Source organism: Sus scrofa, chromosome 13 (genome assembly GCF_054392235.1).
Source record: "Sus scrofa isolate SSC_HxYL_T2T_F1_AM1 chromosome 13, Sscrofa_HxYL_maternal_Yorkshire_Landrace_v2.0, whole genome shotgun sequence".
Lineage (NCBI taxonomy): Eukaryota > Metazoa > Chordata > Mammalia > Artiodactyla > Suidae > Sus > Sus scrofa.
The window spans coordinates 15,890,199-15,913,300 of NC_139395.1; the positions used below are offsets into that span (position 1 = coordinate 15,890,199).

General features: G+C 42.5%; 1 protein-coding gene and 1 non-coding gene across 5 annotated transcripts in view; one reads left to right on the forward strand and one right to left on the reverse strand.

The window, feature by feature from the left end:
• The window catches only part of NEK11 (NIMA related kinase 11), a 293,211-nt gene that overhangs the window by 15,010 nt on the left and 255,099 nt on the right, over window positions 1–23,102 (reverse strand). The gene's annotated exons all lie outside the window — the stretch shown is intronic.
• Window positions 11,302–11,406, forward strand: LOC146397181 (U6 spliceosomal RNA). The gene has a single exon (XR_014825363.1). It is a non-coding gene; the product is annotated as a U6 spliceosomal RNA (small nuclear RNA).

Here is a 23,102-nt window from a genome sequence, read left to right on the forward strand (position 1 = left end):
CCTAGGGATAGCATCAATAGTGCTCTAATTGCTTTGTAAGGGGACAGATGGTTACTTTTGTGATTTTCAGTTGTTTTTTGAGATAAAACCCCAGTCAAGTGCGGTTTTCAGTATTTCTTAGTTTCATCCCTCTTTCAAGTGGATTGGCTTCATGGGATCTACGAGATCATCTCTTGATAAAAATAACCTCTGAGTGGAAACAGGCCTTATTTTAAAAAAAAATTCTGTGTGGAAGGGGCTGTGTCTCTGCTATTCTGCTCACACTTGCACTCCTTGGGCATAGGAGAGCACTAAGGATCTCCCAGAGCCAGCTGCCCTGCCCCCACACCTGGGGCATGGGAGCAGGAGGACTCCAGAGGGAGGGAGCAGCAAACAGGGCCTTGCAACAGCAGTCACCATCTGCCAGGCAAGTTAAATAAGGCAGAGAGCAGGAGCCGAGGGGATTTTTAGCCTCCTGTTCTGAACGATATTTCAGCTTAACAGCAGAAAACGTTTGACACCGTTCTCCCTCCTATAAAAACCACAAGCAGTTTCTCTTCAGGGAGCAGGAATATTTTTTCCACTAGTTCGGATGGGTCATCAAGTTTCAAAGCTCCCTTACCCCTCTTCCTTAGGAAAGACCAACACAAAAATCTCTCCTTTACCTTGGGAATGAATTGCTTTGCAAACCATTTCTCTGCCCAGTAGAAGGTCCCCAATAATGGCTACATATACAGTTTTCTTTCCAGATTAATTAATCACTTGAGGAGTGTAAAACTGACAGCGAAGGACTTTTGTCTGTTTTCTGGTCTGCTCCCCCACTTGGCTTGGAGCCCACTGGGGACAGAGGGCCTTTCTTAGTCATCTTTGTAGTCAGCATGATCCTGGCACGAAGCTGCCCCTATATTATTCATTCAGCATGTTCATAATGAGCATGTTCATACTGCATGCCAAGTTGTAAGATGCACCGTAAGCTGGTGACCTTACAGAATGCATATTTTATTTTGTTTTGTTTTGTTTTGTTTTGTTTTGTTTTAGGACTGCACCTGCAGCATATAGAGGTTCCCAGGCTAGGGGTCGAATTGGAGATACAGATGCTGGCCTACACCACAACTATAGCAACAGGGGATCCGAGCCATGTCTGCGACCTATACCGTAGCTCACGGCAATGCCAGATCCTTAACCCACTGAGCGAGGCCAGGGATCGAACCTGCATCCTCATGGCTAGTCAGATGCCGTTTCTGCTGAGCCACTTCAGGAACTACAATTTTCTTTTCTTTTTTTTTTTTTTTGTCTTTTTAGGGCCACACCCTCAGCATATGGAGGTTCTCAGGCTACTGGCCTATGCCACAGTCACAGCACCACGAGATCCGAGCTCACGACTTCACCAGAACCTTAACCCACAGAGCAAGGCCAGAGATCGAACCTGAATCCTCATGGATAATAATCAGATTCGTTTCCATTGAGCCACGATGGAGATTCCTACAGAATGCATATTTTAGTGGGAAGATGTCAGATATTAAACAAGCAAGCAAACAAATAAGGTAGTTTCAGATTTTTTGTCATTGCTGCAAAGAAAATAAAACAGGGAAATGGAAGAGAGAGAGCAGGGCTGCCTACAAGAGGGTGTGGAACCCGGAGCAAGGTGCTTCTATGGGTTTGGCAAGGCCCCTTTTGTGACCACCAGGACCTGTCATTTGAAGCAGTTCCCCCATCTTCTTGACTGACCCTCATGTAGAAGAAGCAAGATCAGCCTCTAACATTTGTGCAGATGCGGCAAGAGGATCAATGGAGACCCACCACAAGTCTAAATACTTAAAAGTTATGAACCAAGCTAACAAATTGTTGAATAAATATGACCTACCTTCTTACCTTACAAATTAACTTCACAAAGACCTGGAGGCTAGCTTTAGTGTTCTCAGCCTCCTCAGAGTTCTGCATTGGAACAGGCAGAGCTGGAAGGGCCAGCCCCCAACCCTCATCACTAGAGGTTGGCCTGCCCCCATCTCTTTCCAGCCTGGCTCCATCTCCCACTGTGAGAGGGTTTTGATACCCCATCCTGTGTTCAAGAGCCATCCATGAAGTGGATGAATCACAAGGAGCCATTGTCAAGGGCAAATCAACAGATTGGAGTGCCACTCGAATGCCCTGATGCAAGGATCCTTGCGATTAACTCTTTCCCAATCTTAGATCCAAGAAAACTCTTTTAGTAAGCTGGTTTCTGTTAACTCAGAGGGTTTTTCCTCTTGTCTAGGCCACCTGGTAGCTCAGAGCTGAGTTGGTGCTTATCGGCAGGGTAAACTGATCAACGTGGCATCCAATTTCAATTTTATACCTCACTATCCATGTGTGTTTCCACAAACTCCTCTCAAAACCACATAAATTGTAAGTAAATAATAATAGTAATTACAAATACAAGTAGCTGCAACTCAAGAAACTAGAACCTGTCCAGCCATTCTTTCAGCAATGTATACACTGAAGTTGTTTGTTTGTTTTATTTTGTTTTGTCCGAACCCACATGCTGCATGTAGCATTTCCCGGGCCAGGGATTGAACTCACTCTGCAGCTGTAGCCTGCACTACAGTGGCAGCAATGCCAGATCCTTAACCTGCTGCACCACAAGGCAACTTCCTGTTTTGATTGTATGCTGTATTATAATTGCAGGGAAGGTAGCTAGGGGTCAATTCAGAGCTGCAGCTGAAGGCTTTTTGTCTTTTTAGGGCCCCCCTGTGGCATATGGAAGTTCCCAGGCTAGGGGTTGAATCAGAGCTGCAGCTGCTGGCCAGATCTAAGCCACATCTTCCACCTATTTGCGGCTTGTGGCAAGACCAGATCCTTAACCCACCGAGCGAGGCCAGGGATCAAACCCTCATCCTCATGGATACTAGCTTTGTTCTTAACCTGCTGAGCCACAATGGGAACTCCAACAAGAAGATTTTATTTTTATTTATTTGTTTGTTTATTTATTTATTTTGCTTTTTAGGGCTGAACCTGAGGCATATGGAGGTTCCCATGCTAGGGGTCTAATCAGAGCTACAGCTGCTGGCCTATGCCACAGTCACCGTAATGCCAGATCCAAACCGCATCTGCAACCCACACTACAGCTCACGGCAACACCGGATCCTTAACCCACTGATCAATGCCAGGGATCGAACTGGCAACCTAGTTGTTCCTAGAGGTTCCTAGTTGGATTCATTTCCACTGCACCACAACGGGAACTCCAAGATTTTAAATGTACATTAACCTACCACTTCAGGAATTCCTCCCGAGTTATAACCCCCTCCCAATCTCCACAGGTAACTGAATCTGGTGGTTTTATCATCACCAAACATTTAAAAATATTCTTATTATATATGGAAGTAGGTGGAGTTCCCGTCGTGGCTCAGTGGTTATATGTGTAAGTAGGTATCCCTCAAAAATAAGTGGAATTGTTTTGCGTATTTTTATACTTTCAGTAAGCGCTATCATACTTAGTTTTCTTCCTGCCTTTTTGTGTTCAGAATTGATGACATTTATCCCCTTCGATGCTGGAGTTCACTGATTTTCTGTAATGCCTTTCTAGCACTATTTTGCATTCATTCTCCTAATGAAGTACATTGCAGTGGCTTCTACCCCTCCCCCACCTCACACGCACGTTTACTAACTAAGCAGCTGGGAACATCCTTGCACACACATCCCTGGATTCATTATACCTTAAATTACAAACTGTGCACACACACAGAAACCTGAGCTTTTCAGACACAGTTCCTACATAAAGTTATTATTTTCGGAATGTTTCATATTCAATCCTTTATAATGGCTCCATGATGGATATTTTATGGTAAGAAAATGCAATCCAGAGAGGGATAGAATGATTTAAAAGTCAGAATTACGGCATTTTTGAAAAGCCCTGTAGAGTACCAATCACACACCTTCATTTTATGGATGAGGAAAGTGATTCCAGGATGGAGAAGGGGCCTTCCTGGTGGTGAGACTGGGCTTCGGAGTGGATCCCATTACTGGACCTCCACTCTGATGGACATACGTACAAAATAAATATAAAGTAAGTAAACCCCATGCTTTCACTTCTGGTCACTAAGCCCCACTAAACAGCGTATCACAAAATGTGGACCACTCAGTGAGACCCTTCCCGGCTGAATTATGACTGTGCTTCCTTTGGTCAGTTCAACCCACATTCCACATTCTTCATTTTTCAAAAGTCAGTTTCACCCTAGCTTTGCTGATGTAGGAGCAAAGATCAGAAGATAAAATAGATTTTCTAATCAAACACAAGAATAATTGGGTTTGCAAAGGAAAATGAAATCACAAAGGAAAAGAAATTAGAACATATATATGTTTGGAAGAATTTCTCAAAGCAAAGGAGAGTTCTTATTAGTGGGATACTATAGGCTTCCTTAGAGAAGAGTTAAATTTATTTTTATTTTATTGTTTTATTTTATTTTATTTTATTTTTTATCTTTTTAGGGCCCCCCTGTGGCATATGGAAATTCCCAGGCTAGGGGTCGAATCAGAGCTGCAGCTGCCAGCCTATACCACAGCCACAGCAACACCAGATCTGAGCTGCATCTGCACCCTACACCACAGCTCAGGGAACTGCCAGATCCTTAACCCACTGAGAGCGGCCAGGGATCAAACCCACATTCTCATGGACATTAGTCTGTTACCACGGAGCCACAACAGGAACTCCCTATTGTTTTATTTTTTGTTTTTTATTTTTTTTCATTTTTGGCTGCCCTGTGGCATTTGGAATTCCTGGGCCAGGGATCAGATCTGAGGTGCAGCTGAGACCTCCACTGCAGCTGCGGCAATGCCAGATTCTTTAACCCACTGTGCCGGGCAAGGGATCAAATCTGCGTCCTGGCACTGCAGAGATGCTGCTGACCTCATTGTGCCACAGTAGGAATTTCTTTTTTTATTTTTAATTTAATTTAATATAATATTTTGGCCGCACATGTGGCATGTAGAAGTTATTGGACCAGGGATCAAATCTGTACCACAGCAGTGACCAGAGTCAAGTGAATTTTATTTATTTATTTTTGTCTTGGCATATGGAGGTTTCCAGGCTAGGGGTCCAATTGGAGCTGTAGCCGCCACTCTACGCCACAACCACAGCCATGCCAGATCCAAGACACATCTGCTACCTACACCACAGCCCACAGCAACGCCGGATCCTTAACCCACTGGGTGAGACCAGGGATCGAAACTTCAATCTCATGGTTCCTAGTTTGATTCGTTTCCATTGCGCCACAACGGGAACTCCCGTCAAGTGAATTTTAAAAGCTGCCTTTCATTTGATGAGATTCTGTAAGAACTCCCTCTTTGACCAAACTTTAGGCTCCTCTAAGTCCATCCTCTCCTCAATGAATCCTCACTCTCGCCAGCTGTCCTTGTCTCACTGGGTGCAGCTCAGCAAGAATCCCCAGCTCTTGACACTTAACCTAGTTCCCCTTAGTAATCTTCCATCCACCGACCGCTCCCTGTCCTTTGCATACACACCCCCAGCTGCCCCTGTTGTATTCAGAGCCATAAATTTAATCTCTGTCCTCTACTGCAGTAGTCTTAAATAAAGTCTTGCCTGTTGATCACTGCCTGGTGCATTTTTTTTTTCTTGGACAGAGTCACCTCTCAGTGCCAATATTTCACTGGCTCCCATAGTATGATCTGCCCATAATTTAGAATAGTCATGTCTGGGTTAACTTGAGGTCTTGGTGCCTGCCTGACATAGACGCATGACCACCAGCGGTGCCCTATCCCCTTGTTGAAAGTGTCCTGCTTTGGACAATAAATTATATGGTCAGCCACACATGACATAAAATTTACTGACTAAGTTGCCATTAGGTCACTCAATGAAGAGGACCTATTGGACTTTAAAATGTTGCTACAGCAACTACAAAGAACAAAAGAGAGCAGACTCTTTAAATGAGAACATTCCTTTTTAGTCCTGATTCCTGAGGCATAGTTACATTTGATTTGTATCATTTTATGTCCCAAATTAAAATACTTCTCCATGAATAAAAAATGAGGAGTTTCATCATTTCATGTCTCAAACATGTTCACCCATCACTTTTATTATACCTCTCCCTTGATGACTACAGAGGGGTTTATCACAGTACATTTGCCAGCAACGTGACATGCCTTCCAGAGCCACGGGGGAGGGGGGGAGGAGATAGAGAGAGCCTGGGAAGACTAGAGTGGCACAGGCCTTAGGAAAAATATCTGAGGTTGGGGAATAACTACCTTATTCTCTGGTGAATCCCATCAAAGGACTGAAAAGAATTTGCAAAAGAATTATTGAAGTTGACCTCACTCTTGACAAGTGGGGGGCAGGTCAAGATTGAGCTGTAATTTCAGCTGTTGTGGAAAGAGGGCTGAGCAGGAGAGAATCCCCTACAGCCTTCTACCCAGAGACGAGACTAGGTTTCTTATTTTCTGCCCTGGGAGGGCAGAAGGAACATCAAAGAAAGAGGATCCTTCATTAAGGTGTTTAGGTTTGCTGAGCAGTTTTGAGCCATGGAATTTTTATTACTCTCTCATTCGAAAATATCCACAAGAGACTCTTGTCCTGCAGAGCTTTCTCAGGTCTGATGGGATGAGTTGAGAGCTGCAAACTCCACTGGCAAGATCTTAGGCTTGGAATTTAGGGCACAGATAGGCTAGGGGATGGAAGGAAAAGGGTTGGATTAGGATAACCTCCAATGTCTTCTGTCGACTGAAAATAACTACACAATGTGAGAGTTGTGAGTTAAGTTTTATCTGGGGCACAATGAGGACCTCAGCCCAGGAGGCAGTATTTCAGAGAACTCTGAGAAACTGCTCCAAAGAGGTGGGGGGAAGGTCAGTGTATACGTGATTTTGGTGAAGGGGGGTTGGCACATGCAGTCAAGGATACATTTTGCAGAAGGTTACTGCTAGTCTTATGAAGGTAGTCATAAGGAGCAGACACCACCATGAAAGATTTTAGTGCTTTTCTCAACATGAAGAGATGCAAGAATTGAGCACATAAAATCTTCTCCCCAAAATATCTGACTATCTGAGAATCTGTTCTGCCTATTTTCCCAGAGCACAGGCTGCCTCACTCCTGATCTCCACCCTGAAATCCTTTCAGAGGGTGTTGAGGGCCAGCAGCTGCAGTGGCTCATAATTCAATCCTTGTAGAGGCATATGGCCAGTGCCAATCCTTAATTGGCACCTTCTACTTGGAAAGTCTAAGATTTTGCTCTCTGCTAGGTTTGTTAGTCCCATTTTATAGGCAGGAAGATGTGAATGAGGAGAGAGTAAGGTCACTGAGGGGAGCCCTGGCCTCTTGCCCTCAGTGCTCAGCAGGATTTTGCTAGTTTAGAAAAAGGAACCAAGGCCATTGGAAGGGTGCTCTACTCTTGGCACTCAAAGCCACCACCCTACTCGCAGCATCTCCCCTCATAGGAGCTGGTTAGAAACATAGGCTCTCGGTCTCCATCCAGACCTGCTGAATCAGAATCTGCATTTAATAAGAGCCCTGAAGATCCATATGCATTTTAGAGTCCTAGACACTCTGGCTGGAGCTGTGATTAAACTTTGAATAGCAGGACTCCAAAAAGGCTTTCGAGCTATGAGTTAGCCTTTTTTTTTTTTTTTTTGGCTTTTTGTCTTTTTGTTTTTTATAGGGCTGCACCTGTGGCGTATGGAGGTTCCCAGGCTAGGGGTCTAATCGGAGCTGTAGCCTCTGGCCTATGCCAGAGCCACAGCAACGTGGGATCCAAGCCACATCTGCTACCTGCACCACAGCTCACGGCAACGCCAGATCCTCAATCCACTGAGCAAGGCCAGGGATTGAACCCGCAACCTCACGGTTCCTAGTCAGATTCGTTAACCACTGAGCCATGACAGGAACTCCTAAGTTACCTTTTGAGGAAAACTCCGATGCTTTTTACAGGATCTGGCCAGCTTTCCAGGCTCCAAGGAATAATTTCCAATACCAGCCCCCTCTACAGAATTACTAAACTAGCATTTTTACAATATGAGTTTAAATCTGATAAGAGTAATAGAAAAGGGGCCTTCATTAATTTCAGGATAAAGTCTCTTTCTCTCTTTCCTTGTCTCTCTCTCTCTCTTTTTCTTTCTTTCTTCCTTAAACTCTGATGCACAACTTTGCATTAATAATAATCTTGGATTCATAACACATTCTCAGTAAACCAAGAAGGACCCTATGGGGTTTTCCTGGGACTGAGGGCCCTCCCCCTCCAGCCCCCATGTCTTCCACCTGCCTTTGTATGTAGAAATACTTTAGCTAAATAATAAATTTAATCATAGAAATGAAAGAAAAGGCAAAGAAAATCAATGAAATAGGACATGATAGTTTGATGGTTAACAAAGCCAAGGACCTTTGGCTCCTCTTTAAGGGCCACAGATGATATTCTGAGCCATGTTGTTTAAGCTCTTTTACAGATACTATCCCCCCAACCCAGGTGGAAGAAGTTAACTGCATGATGACCAGACTGTAGCTATGACAAAAGCTACCACACTTTTGAGAACTTGCCTCAAAGAAATGGGAACAAACTGACCCCAGAAGTGAAGATAAAAACAATCCAGATGATGCTGATTGGATCACCACATAACAAATTTCAAGATGACTGTTGTAACGGACTGTGCTGTTTCTGCATGTAACCCCCTCCCTCTGCCTATACACCCCTGAGACTCCCCTTTAAGAGCTCTTGCTGCCTGATTGGCAGGGAGGAGCTGGCTTTTGGACATGAGTCCACCTTCTTCCCCCATAACCAGCCTCCAAAACAAAGCAACATTTCCTTTCCTACTAACACTTGTCTCTCAAGTATTTGATTTTGAGCAACAAGCAGCTAGACATGAGCATCAGCATCATGTTTGTCTTAAGAGGAAGACATCAACCTTGTTTGGGTTGGGGATTACAATTTGTATGGTGGTATGCTGGGTTTGGGTTTGCTTGCCCATGTTTCCCCCTGACTTCTAATTCTGCATCAGCTAGAAGTCTCTCTGCTTAAATAAGTAGGAAACCTCTTTCCCTTCAATTTGGAAAATACTGTGTTCTAATTTTACCTTACTTACTATCTGACTAAGAAGTGACAACAGTGCATAAACCTGTGTTAATAATTTTCCCACGTTTTCTTTGTATCTAAGGCAGATATTGAATAAATCATTTAGTGTGAAATGACGTTTTGATTAATTTAATATATGGGTAGTTTGGGGAAGAAACAGAAAGAATTAAATTGTAGGTTTTAGTTGAACTATGTGAAATTGCCACCCGTAGAATACGGGTTAAAAAAGTCAAATATTGGCAATTTCATTTAGTCAATCTAGGTGGAATATTTCAGTTAAAAATTTTTTGACCTAAGAAATATTAAGAGGGTTGAAAGTGCTATTTGTGGATGCTGAATTTTCTCTCTCTCTCTCTGAAGGTATTTTTGGGAAGTTGGTGTAAATGCTTTGAAGGCTAGACAACCATCTTCCTGTTCTATGCAGGCAGGAAGACATGGGCTGTTGGGAGGTCAAGTTTGTTTATAAATTCAGAATAAATATGTGCCCTTGAAGGAGGTTTATAACCTTCTGAATCTGTGAAATATATAAGTGGTGACACACAAATATATAGACAGTTGACACATAAACTAGGTTGTTTCTTTTCTGCTTCCTTGCATCCTTGTTACAGTCAGGTATAGTTAATACTTGAACTCTGTTGGGAGTACAAGGAGAAAACATTCCCTCATCAAGAAGTTAGCACCATTCTTCAGATGGAATGTTAAGAGAAGAGTCAAAGTGAAGTGTAAGGGTTTCATCCCGTTCTTGGTTCACTGACACAATTATGCTATAGGCCTGCTGTGTTACATGATGTGCTGGGTATAATTCTACAATTGCCCAAATTGCATCGCAGTGTAATTATGTGTTCCAGCCTGGATCACATTTTGAGTTGAAGGTCAGAACCATGTCTTGTAATGATGTGCTAAGCACCTTCCAAGGCAGCTTGGCAGACAGTAGGCATCAATAACTGTTTTATGTCAAATTTTAATTGTGGAACAAATGATCACTTTTAATAACCAATCACATTAACAAAAACGGAAGAGATTATATCAAAAAACCTTTGCGGATCATGGAAGCCAATTTGGCAATAAATATCAAGGGTCACATTCTATAAACCGATAATTATAGTGAAAGCTCATAACCTAGGAACCAGTAATTTCAAGATATTTATCTTAGTTTAGTTTAAAATTTGAAGGCAATATTAGGTAAAAACATTTACATCAACATTATATGAGTTGGAGAAACTAAAAACAGCTTAAAAACACAAGTGCAGAATATGCTATTATAGATAAAAAATGATGTTTTTTGGAATAATTAATAATATTGGAAAATGCTCAAGTAAGGTGGGGAGAAAAACTGTGATACTAAGGTCCCTCTTTCTTTTTTTTTTAAAACTTAGCATTACATCCCCAAAATGTCCCAAATTGTTCAAAATTCTGCCAAAGTCATATTTGTAATGGCTGTGGAATATTCCATTGGCTATACATACAGTGTTATTAGCTACGTTTTATAAATATACACCTGTACACACACACTAAAAATAACACAGGTGCCTATTGTTTGGCAACTTCTTGTCTCAGGCAACAATATAGAGAATTCAACACAGAAGCACACACAGACCTTCCTCAATTCTTTTTCGTGCCATGATACTATTCCATTGCAGATTCATGTTGATTTTTCAAAACAACTCATTGACATTTTCAGCTAATTATAGCTTTTGCTATTAAACAATCCTACAGTGTACGCCTTTGAAATACATTTCTGTGCATTTATTCAAGTATTTCTGTGGGATACATTCTGAAATTGCTGGATCAAAGAGAATGTTCATTTTGAGAACTTGAATAGACATTGGCCAATTACCCTCCACACGGTTACACCAATGAACACTGCCTTGAGCACTGTACGAAGTTACTGCTTCGTTTTTAAAATGGAAAGAGTGGCAATAGTGGATGGGATACATTTGTGTGTGTGTATCTGAAGCAGAGCCCATGAGCTCCAACAGTGCTATGGTGCCATATAAACTGGGTCTCCCTCCCTTCTTCCTTTCTCCCTTGCCCTCCGTCGTGCTTCCCTCTCTCCCTCCCTTCCTTCCTTCCTCCCCTCCTCTCCTTCCCTCCTTCTCTCCCTTTCTGCCTTCTTTCCTTCCTCCCTTCCTTCTTCCATCCCTCCTGTCTGTTCCACATTATATCTAATGGGAGGAGAGAGAAGGGAAAAATTAGAAGGGAGGCCAGCAAAGAACTCATGTGGCAGTTAGAGAATTAGAAGAAAACAGGACACAGGCTTAATTGGAAGCAGGCTGCTCCCTTTGGTGGGACGTTTGCTAAAATTGGACCTAAACAGAGGAGACCTGAATGACTCCTGCCCAACGACGGCTCTCAGTTTTGTCAAGGGTTCTGTATTATGTGTAACTGTGGGAAAGGGATGTGTTCACCAACCTCGTATAACCACTTCTCGAGGTATACATGTATCAAGTCATCATGCTGTAAGTGTTAAAAGATAAACTGAGCATATTAAAACATTTAAGAGTTTATTGAGCAAAGACAGATTTGAATGGAGTGGCATTAAATCAGAAGAGGTGAGGGACCTCCACTGACTGGAGACCAAGGAGAGATTTTTACAGAGAAAAGGTAGAAGCAAAGTAAGAACATTATTTATCGGCTACAGCTTCAAGTCAGCCAGCAGTCTGTCCTCGGTTGTCCTTAGGTTTCAATTTTTTGACCTCGAGGCTTTTATGGGATTTGATTTTGGTTTGCTCCTATCAGCTGCAATGGCATCAGAGCCACAGCAGACTAATGACCTCCGACCTACCAGTTTAATTAACTTGGCATATACACAATGTTATACGTCAAATATATCTCAAGAAAGCTGGGACAAAAGTTGAAAGCAGACCTCTGTGGGGATCACACAGAAATCTGCAGTGTGGAAAAGTCGGACATGGGGAATAATATCGATGTGTCTCTACTTTTCATGGTCAGAGGATTCACCTGGGGAATCCTGGTTTAAGATTCTGATTCTGTAGGTCTGAGGCAAGGCTGGAAAGTCTGCATCACTAATGGGCTTCCAGGTGACACTGATGGTACTGGTCTGGAACCACACTTTGAGGAACGAGACTTAGTTGACAAATCCCCGAGCAAGGAACAACAGTCGGGAGCATCAGCAATCAGTGGGGAGTGGGTGAGCCTTACTGCTTAGAGCCAGGAACGACCCTTGAAAGTGTTACAAGGTGATAAAGTAACGAGCTGGCTTGGCCTTTTCCCTGCTGCTTCATCCACCAGATCCAGCCTGGCCCATGCCAGCAGGAGGATCAAACAAATGTTGCATTAAAGCTATGCTTATTTTTTTCCACTCTTATAGGAACTATTATCTTTATTTTTTATTTTTTGCTTTTTAGGCCCACACCCTTGGCATACGGATGTTCCCAGGCGAAGGGTCAAGTCAGAGCTTACAGCTGCCAGCCTACACCACAGCCACAGAAACGCGGGATCCAAGCCATGTCTGTGACCTATACCAAAGCTCAGGGCAACGCCGGATACCCGACCCACTGAGTAAGGCCAGGGATCGAACACACATCCTCAGGGATACTAGTCAGACTTGTTTCCTCTGTGCCACAACAGGAACTCCGGAATCATTATCTTTATTTTTTTAATTTTTTAAATATTTTTTTGTCTTTTTGCCTTTTCTAGGGCCACTCCCATGGTATACGGAGGTTCCCAGGCTAGGGGTCTAATTGGAGCTGTTGCCACCAGCCTACATCAGAGCCACAGCAACGCAGGATCTGAGCTGCGTCTGAGACCTACACCACAGCTCACGGCAAGGCTGGATCCTTAACCCACTGAGCAAGGCCAGGGATCAAACCTGCAACTTCATGGTTCCTAGTCGGATTCATTAACCACTACACCACGATGGGAACTCCCGGAATCATTATCTTTAAATCAGATATTTTATTTGCTTTATCTCCAAAAGTTATTAATAACTTCTGCCACATAGAGTCTTTTGATATTTCTTTGATTTGCATAATACTTGGTGGTGGTAGGTTTAAGGACAATTGCCTGCCTTTGGTTCAGTCCTGAGGGTACCCACAGCTTGCACCTGGAGGGGTGGAGGTCCTGCACCATTACTTTCTTTATTAGATGAGAAGAACAAAATGGAACTCTTGTCCAAAGGCCCAGATTAAAGTGCGTGCTTTCAACTTGGATTTTACAGCATCACAATTTCCTCTGGGATGAAACCACTTAAAAGCTCCTCCACAATCTCCCATATTCCACTGAGATGTTTTCTAAAGCATTACATTCCAGCAAAGCTAAAATCTTTAATGTATATTTAGGAACCAGGATGCTTTTATATTTAATTCTTCCTGTGTGACTACTTCTTTGCCATCAGTCCTTGCAAATCAAGAAAGGTACAAATGCTAACTTCAAAAATTCACAAGCTGCAGTTGACAGGAACACTTTTCACCTCTCTGATCCAAGCCAGACCGCTTTGATGCTGGCACAGCTAAATGTTCCCTCTCTCAGCTTCTGCCGAGGATACGGGGGCCCAGATAACACACACACACACAATCACCATATGAGCAAGAGCACAGGCTTGGACCCTTAGGAGAACTAGTTCATGCTTATTCTTTTCAAAACATTAACCAAGAGAACAAGCACATGTCTTAATAACTTGGTCACCTGATGTATACTCTTGTGTTTATAACTAGAAAGGTGTTTGCATTTAAGAAATAGACTTCAGCTCCACACCAAAAAAAAACCAACCCCATCAAAAAATGGGCAGAAGATCTAAACAGACAGTTCTCCAAAGAAGACATACAGATGGCCGAGAAACACATGAAAAGATGTTCAACATCACTCATTATTAGAGAAATGCAAATCAAAACCACGATGAGGTACCCCCTTACACCAGCCAGAATGGCCATCATCAAAAAGTCTACAAACAAGAAGTGCTGGAGAGGGTGTGGAGAAAAACACATCCTAGTACACTGTTGGTGGGATTGTACATTGGTGCAACCTCGTGGAAAACAGTATGGAGATTCCTCAGAAAACTAAAAAATAGAATTCCCATTTGATCCAGCAATCCCACTCCTGGGCATCTATCCAGAGAAAACCATGACTCGCAAAGATGCATGTACTCCAATGTTCATTGCAGCACTATTTACAATAGCCAAGACATGGAAACAACCTAAATGTCCATCGACAGAGGAGTGGATCCAGAAGAGGTGGTACATATACACAATGGAATATTACTCAGCCATCAAAAAGAATGAAATACCAGCATTTTTAGCAACATGGATGGACCTAGAAACTATCATGCTAAGTGAAGTCAGCCATACAATGAGACACCAACATCAAATGCTTTCACTGACATGTGGAATCTGAAAAAAGGAAAGACAATTTCTTTGCAGAACAGATGCTGACTCACAGACTTTGAAAAACTTATGGTCTCCGGAGGAGACAGTTTGCGGGGTTGGGGGATGTGCTTGGGTTGTGGGATGAAATCCTGTGAAATTGGATTGTGATGATCATCATACAACTACAGATGTGATAAATTCATTGAGTAATTTAAAAAAAGAGAGATTTAGTACTAAAAAAAAAAAATAGATTTCAGGAATTCCCATAATGGCTCAGTGATAATGAACCTGACTACTATCTATGAAGATTAGGGTTCCATCCTGGCCTCGCTCAGTGGGTTAAGGATTCCATGTTGCCGTGGCTGTGGTGCAGGTCACAGACGTGGCTCGGATCTGGTGTTGCTGTGACTGTGGTATAGGCTGGCAGCTGCAGCTCCAACTTGACCCCTAGAGTGGGAACTTCCATATGCCCGCAGGTATAGCCCTAAAATGACACACACACAAAAAAAAAGAGAGAAAAGAAATGGATTTGACATAAGTGAATGGCATGTTCCTCTAAAGCCCAGGGGACATGCAGGGCTTGCAAGTGATGGATACAAATTAAGGCTCCATGAGAAAAATTCTAATATGCTTGTATTCACTTTAAATTTTGCTCTAATTAGGGACCATTAAAACATACAATGATTAGCAATTAGGTTGTTTTTATGCTTGATTCATGCTTTCATTAGCATTAAAAAGTTCTATTTGAGGAGGAAAATCAGAGAGGCTTACTGTTTCTTTTCTTTTGAACTGTATGTTTATAATAACCACAAAGCAACTGTCTACCTGGTGTACAAAAGAAAACAAACAGCTTTTTGAGAGTTATCTTTACATATACACACATAGAAAGCCATATACAGATCTTTATGCCTTTGTATGGATGACTTAAAAGAAAAATGAAGGTGGGGGCTTGGAGTAAGTCCTGTCTCTGGACCAATGACATCAAAGCTCTTTTCCATCAAAGATGCTGAAGGAACTGCTCAAGTTTCATAGAGAAGTAAGACGAACATAACTCTGGTCTGCTCTAAGGATGCCTTTGATGTGGGTGGGCTGGCAAGCGGTGCCCCTTACGAAACTATTGCTCAGCTTCAAACCCCTCTTCTGTATCTGGCCTTGAAATGCTGTGCCCAATGACTCTGCTGACAGTATCTTAGCTTTGCCAGTTGCTTCCTATTGGGCTTAGCCAGCAGGGGGCGCTAGAGGGGGGGGATTGGCGAGCAGGATAACTCACCCTCCATCCCTGTGTATGTCAGACTGACGCTACTTTCTGCCAGCAGCCAGTGAATCCATTTCTGGTTTCTCCAACATATCCGGCCTTCCTGTAACCCGTCAGAGATCGCAGCCCCAGTGGCTAGCACCCTCTTTACCTGAAATTTGGGTGCCACCGTAAGGTGCTCCTCTGCAAGTTCAGAGGTCAGAGGAAGGATCTCTGCAGCTTGCCCCCACTGTGGTCCCACAAGACCCAGAAGCTGCCTTGAGTAACTCAGCACTCAAGATCCTTGGATTCTAGGACTATTTTGTCCACAGGTGGAAGCTTAGAGGACACCTGTACCCGGCTCATCCCCCACGCTGTCCACAGGCTAGGAAGATGCTACACTGTCTCTACGCCGCGAGAACTATTATAATTTCCACAATTTGAACATTGCACATGCACAGTCAGCCTGTTCTGGTCAGCATCTAGCATAAAAACCACACCTGAGCACAGTCATCATCGTGGCAAGCAGTGCTGCTGATGTGGCGGTGGAGGAGGCCCTCTGGAGGCTGGGGTAACAGAAATGACTGAGATTTACTGATTGACTGCTTCTCCCACGTCCCAGACCCTGTGCTAATCACTTAGCATGTATTGCCCAAAGATCTCAACCCTGGGAAACAGGCATTGCTATCCACATTTTACAGATGAAGAGATTAAATCTCAAAGAGGTAAAAGTAGCTTGCTTAGGGTCATATAGTGGTTATGGTGGCAAGAAGTCAGACTCTGTACCTGGGTGTCCTTCTCAGGGCAACACATATCCTCATCTGATTCCCTCTGCCCCCTCCCCATTTTGGCTGTAGATGCCTTCTCTTGGGTGATTAAAATTTTATGGGCAAAACTCATAACTCCTTGGGTGACTGTGGTTTGGTTACTTTCTGAGCTTTTATGTACCTACCTGGTAATCATTACAAATTCTAATGTTTTCCTAAGATAAGTCAACCGGTTCTTTAAAATAAAAAATAAGTTCAAAATATCTCTAGCCTTTGCAGGCTTTCACTGAATCAGCCAGTGGTTTACAACTTTTGCTAAACCTTCTTCTTCTCCAGCACATTTATCCCTAGACCTCACTGGATTGCATACAGCAAATGTTTGTAAAAACTATACTCTTCCTAATATCCTGTCCAATGCTGGTCTAGAGTGTTCTCTCCAAGTGACAAACATCTGCTACCTCAGCACACTTCCATTCTTGCATAATCATGCATTTTCTTTTTCTTTTTTTTTTTTGTCTTTTTGCCATTTCTTTGGGCCACTCCCATGGCATATGGAGGTTCCCAGGCTAGGGGTCTAATCAGAGCTATAGCCACCGGCCTACGCCAGAGCCACAGCAACGCGGGATCCAAGCCGCGTCTGCAACCTACACCACAGCTCAAGGCAGCGCCGAATCATTAACCCACTGAGCAAGGCCAGGGATCAAACCTGCAACCTCATGGTTCCTAGTCAGATTCGTTAACCACTGCGCCGCGACAGGAACTCCGCATTTTCTTAACATGATTCACTCATCGCTATTCAGCCAACAACCTGGAGCACCACAGTGGGCTTCTAGATGATTTATCGAATCTAGGTCAAGAGTCCTAAGAAACGAATGAGAGTAGGCCACATTATCTTCCCAATTTTATGCAGAAACAAAGGGTGTTTTGGAAAGCTTAGCAAGTTGCTCAAAACTACAGAACTGGAATTCCCATTGTGGCACAGCAGAAACAAATCCGACTAGGAACCATGAGGTTGCGGGTTCCATCCCTGGCCTTGCTTAGTGGGTTAAGGATCCAGCGTTGCCATGAGCTGTGGTGTAGGTCGCAGACGTGGCTTGGATCTGGCATTGCTGTGGCTCCGGTGTAGGTCGGCGGATACAGCTTCGATTAGACCCCTAGCCTGGGAACCTCCATATGCCACGGGTGTGGCCCTAAAAGGACAACAAACAAACAAAAACTACAGATCTGGTAAATCATAGAGGTGATTTGGAAGTTCCAGCCAAATTCTCAAGGCTGATAAGTTGTGGACACAAGTACACAGAGGCCGAGGGATCCTGGGCACCCCACGGTCCATGGCGGAGTTCCTGGGAGAAGGAAAAAAATAGCTAACAGGGCCAGTGGATATTTCCTTCTCTCCAGTCTTGGCTTAGGGAGCAGCTCTGCAGTACCCAAGCTGTGGAGCTCAAAGCAAATAACTGGGCTGTCAATATTTCCAGACATTCCATCAGGGATATTGACAACAGCAGCTTAAAAAAAAAAAAGAAACATCACTTTCAAGCACAGTTTGCAAGATACAAACTGCTTTGGATGCCCCATTATGTTGTTATACAACTCCTGTCTTTTCCTGTATTTGTCATTTTTTCTGTACAGATACACACTGTACTTTCTTCTATCAATGCTCAGAAGCTGCCAAGAAACATCTTGCTGATGCTGACACTCAAAAGGGGCAAATGCCAGAAGCTCTGACATTGCTTTTCACTTTTAAGTTTGAAAGGATATTTGTCATGTACAAAGTAAAAGTAAAAAAAAAAAAAATTTAAAAATAATCCACCCTGAGATGGAAGAGATTAAAAACAATATAATCTTTAGAAGTTAGTAGCTAAATTGTCCATCAGTGAATCCATCTATGAAATTTCTCCCCATCTAGTCCTGAGAATTCATCTTTGAGGCCCTGCTAGCTCCTATAAACACCTTGCATCAAGCCTCACATGAAAACTCTGCTGCATTCTGCAGCCCTACATGTTAGCCAAGGAAAACAAACTTACGGTTGTCTGAAAACTACTCTAAAGCCCATTTTCCTTAAGTCTAATCATAATCCACATAGGGGATTATTATAGACTTGGAGATGCCAGAAGAAAGAAACGCATTTGTTTGATGCCTCTATACTTCATTCATTCGCCCACTCACTTATCCTTTAGTTATTTATTGAGCACCCGATCCCTGTGCTGAGGAATCAATTATCTCAGTATCTTTTTTTCCCAGGACAAAATGCAATAAGGAAATCATATAATCATATCTGCCTTTCAAAATCCACTGTTTCACCCTCACATTTCTGAACGTGAGGGGAGTTTTCTCTATAATGCTTTTTAGGCTGTCTGGCAAAAGACTGGCCTCCTACATAAATTTACTCATCAACCATCCTTGTACTTAGGCAGATAATGGTGTTTTACACACACACACACACACACACACACACACACACACACACACATACTACAGAACACTTGTCTCGTACCCAAATAACCTTGTCTACGAAGAATCTCGGTATGATTTTGGGGGTAATGAAAGCTTACTTTCCGGGAGTTGTGTTTGATGAGAACACCTTTCCGGACTCCTGCAAACAGAGGGGAGGACATTGGGGTTTTTTTGATGGGGGGAGGACTTTGTTTAATGGGGTCTCACAGCCAGCATCACAGTGCTCCTGGTTGTGGAAGATCAATTTTAGCCTGAATCTCAACTAGAAATGACTCTTTTTATGACTTTTTAAAGTACTCCAAGTAACAACTTCAGAGACCAACTTCGCATTACTTTGGTTTTTCCCAAAGACTCAATTGGGAAAGAATGTATACCAGTGAATTCAAATATGTTTTTCCCACTACCATGGTGGGCAAAATATTCACACAGAGACCAAAAGTATTGATATTCTAGAGAGCTACAGGCCAAGCAAAGAGCAGAAAGCATTCTGGAGGAATTAAGTAGCACTTCCTATTTTAGACAGTGCATTAGAAGGGACATGAGTTACAAAAACTAGCCAATCGTGACTATATTCAAATTGAATCTTGAAAATCCTTAAGTGCAAATACAAATAAATTTTACAAGTTATAAAAGGGACCTGATATAAAGACTTGATCATCTCAGTACAGAATGTAGAAGATTATCAGAAAAATATGTTTCATACAAAGTCGAGAAAATCCTAGACCAGATTGACAAGTCATACTGTAAGAGGGTCATCACCAAGTCTTAGAGAAGGAGGTGGAAATTTACCCGGCTCACTCCATCCTGTCCTCTGTGCCCTTTTATGTAGCCATCGGATAAAGGGTAAAGCTGATCGCACTTGGCACATACTGAAGATATTTTTAGACAGTTCTGAGTTAAGATACCCCTCCATGCTTTAATATATTAAGACTTTCCTGGCTTTTATGGGTAAGATTCTACTGCCTGCACATGGGCAAGCCAACCCAGAAGAACCCCTTACCAAGGCTGATGAACTCCACATTAAATGACTGATGGATGTTATTCTGTGTCCTGCTTTTCTTAGAACATCTATAATAGTGGTTGTACTTTAACACTTCTTGATTAGAAGTTGACCATAAAAATAGAAAGTCAAAATAAAGTTAGTTAATTAATGGCAGTAGCGAAACATACTCATCAAATCAGCCAAAAGCATCCCTGTCATTTATTCCTTGGAGAATTCGAATCAAAATCTGCCTTCAGTTTTTGTCTGGTCCCTTCTTCAAGGGTCACATACTTTTAATAAAAAAAAGTGAGATGGAAACATTTAACTCTAATTAAGATCAACAGATTATAAATTATCTAGGTACTCCTAGTCTTTTGAATAGAGTTAGACACCCTGGAAAACTTCATGGTCTAGTTCATCACAGGACAGCCTTTTTGTTTTTTTCCCCTGCTTTTGTCTTTTTAGAGCCGCACCTGCGGCCTATGGACTTTCCCAGGCTAGGGGTCGAATCAGAGCTGTAGCCACTGACCTAGGCCATAGCCGCAGCAACTCAGGATGTGAGCTGCATCTGCAACCTACACAGCTCACAGCAACGCCAGATCCTTAAGCCGCTGAGCAAGGCTGGGGATGGAACACGTGTCCTCATGGATACAAGTCGGGTTCATTAACCACTGAGCCATGATGGGAACTTCCAGGACAGCTTTATATTACCAAAGAAGCCACCTTTATGAAATTCACATCTGTATTTCCTGCAGAAGTATAGTTGAGAATGTGACTTCACTAAATATGCTTTATGTGAAACTATGTAAAGACAGAAGCTCTGTCTTCCCTGAAGAACCAGTAATAGTCACATTCTTGAAAATGATAATTAGGAATGGTATCATGTTTCTCTGTTTTGATTTGGCTTTCTGGAAGCTCAGACTTCCTCACTCTCCCTCTGATCTTCATATTTTTTCTCTATATATTATTAGTCTTATTATGTATTGCATTTGACGTAAAATGGATTAAATAAACCCTCAGGGGTTAAAAATAAGATCTGAACAGCAAAATATCCCACTCATATGTGTCAATGGCAACTTGATTTTCAAATTCTTTTAATAAGGAGTTAGCAAACAAATAACATTTTTTCCTTTTTAGGGCTGCACCTATGGAATATGGAAGTTCCAAGGCTAGAGATCAAATCGAGCTATAGCCACCAGCCTAAGCCACAGCCACAACAACACAGGATCTGAGCCACGTCTGCAACCCACACCACAGCTCTCACCAACACCAGATATTTAACCCACTGAGCGAGGCCAGGGATTGAACCCGCGTCCTCATGGATCTTAGTCGGGTTCGTTACCACTGAGCCACAATAGGAATGCCAATAAATTTTTAAGTAAAGTAGAATTTCAATCTCTCAAAGGTAAAGACTGTGTCTTCTTTTTCTTTCTTCACTTCACCATTCCCTGCAAGCAGCAGAGGCTCAATAAATGCTACTGAAGGCAACAAGGACTAACACTGCTTATGGAAGGCTGGGTCCATATTTCTTAGAATTTGATGTAAACTGGGACTAGAAGTTGATTCCAAAATAGAAGTAACAGGATTGGAAGATAAGTGGAGAATATCTTAATTTCTCCAGGGAGCAGTTCTCTGATCTTAGAGAGCTGGGCAGACTCACAGAAATCTGGGTACATGATTCTAAGCTGTCCTGAGGCTCCTGTATCAAGGGCCTGGTGGAGTTGCAGTAGCAGGGGATAACGCTGGGCCCAGAAAGCTAATGGACAATTGTCAAGGACCAATGACTCAGGCAGTAGACAAAAGAGACAGAACCCTGGGCCTGGGTAGCAGCCTGCACCTCTGTAAGCTGCATTCTCTCACCTGCCCTGCTCCTCTCAAATCTTAGTTGGGACTCTGTTTTTCTCCATGATGAACATCACAACTTCCTGGGATTGGAACACTACTGTTGAAAAAATATGCTAGAAAATATTCCGTTCTTCTTTCCTCTTGTGAGATGATGCACAATCAGAGGCACTTCGCCTTGTCTGAAATTCCTTTTGCCAGCCCCACTTCTGCCCTGATGTTGGTGAGGGTGCAAGGTTTGACAAGCATAAAACAGGAACACATGAGCCTCCTGCCCATGCTACTGTCCAGGCTGGGTCTGTGACCTATCACTAGAGCAGGGCTCCAAAGTGGCATAATCGGCACTGCTAAACACAGGGGCCAAGACACCTATGACTTGCTTGAGAAAATCCATTCCTATATCTGGTGTGATTAGTCTGCAGAAAGACCTGGATGATGCCTTGGAAAGATACACTATGCTCATGGACTAGAAGAATTAATAGTGTTAAAATCAACAAAACAAAAGGGCCATCTACTCAATGGGAGAAGATATGTGCAAATCACATATACAATAAGGAGTTAATATCCAAAATATTAAAAAGAACTCATACAACTCAATATCAAAAAACAAACAACCTGAATAATAAATGGGCAGAAGACCTGAACAGACATTTTTCCAAAGAAAACATACAGATGGCCAACAGGCACATGACTAGATGCTCCACATGACTAATTATTAGGGAAATGTACATCAAAACTGCAGTCAAATATCATCTCACATCTGTCAGAATGGCTATTATCAAAAAGACAAGAAACAACAAGTGTTGGAAACGATATGGAGAAAAGTGAACCCTCATGCAATGTTGGTAGGAATGTAAATTGGTGCAGCCACTGTGGAAAACAGTATGGAGTTTCCTCAAAAGACTAAAAATAGAACTCCCATATGATCTAGCAATTTCACTTCTGGGTATTTACCTGAAGAAAACAAAACGCTAATTTGAAAAGATGCATGCACCCTGTGTTTACCGTAGCATTATCTACAACAGCCAAGATATGGAAGCAACCTAAGTGTCCATCAATAGATGAATGGATAAAGAAGATGTATATATACATACACAATGGCATATTACTCAGCCATAAAAATAATGAAATCTTGCCTTTATGACAACACGGATGGACCTAGAGGGTATTATGTTAAGTGACATAAGTCAGATGAAGACAACTACCATATGAGTTCACTTACATGTGGAATCCAAGAAACAAAACAAATAAATGTAACAGAACAGAAACAGACTCATAGATACAGAGAACACATTGGTGGTTGCCTGACAGGAGGTTGTGGGGAGGTGAGTGAAATAGGTGAGGGGGGTTACAAGGCACAAAGTTCCAGTTACAAAATAAATAAGTCATGGGGATGAAATGTACAGCACTGGGAATATAGTCAATAATATTTTAATAAATTTGTATAGTGACAGAAGGTAATGATTTATTGTG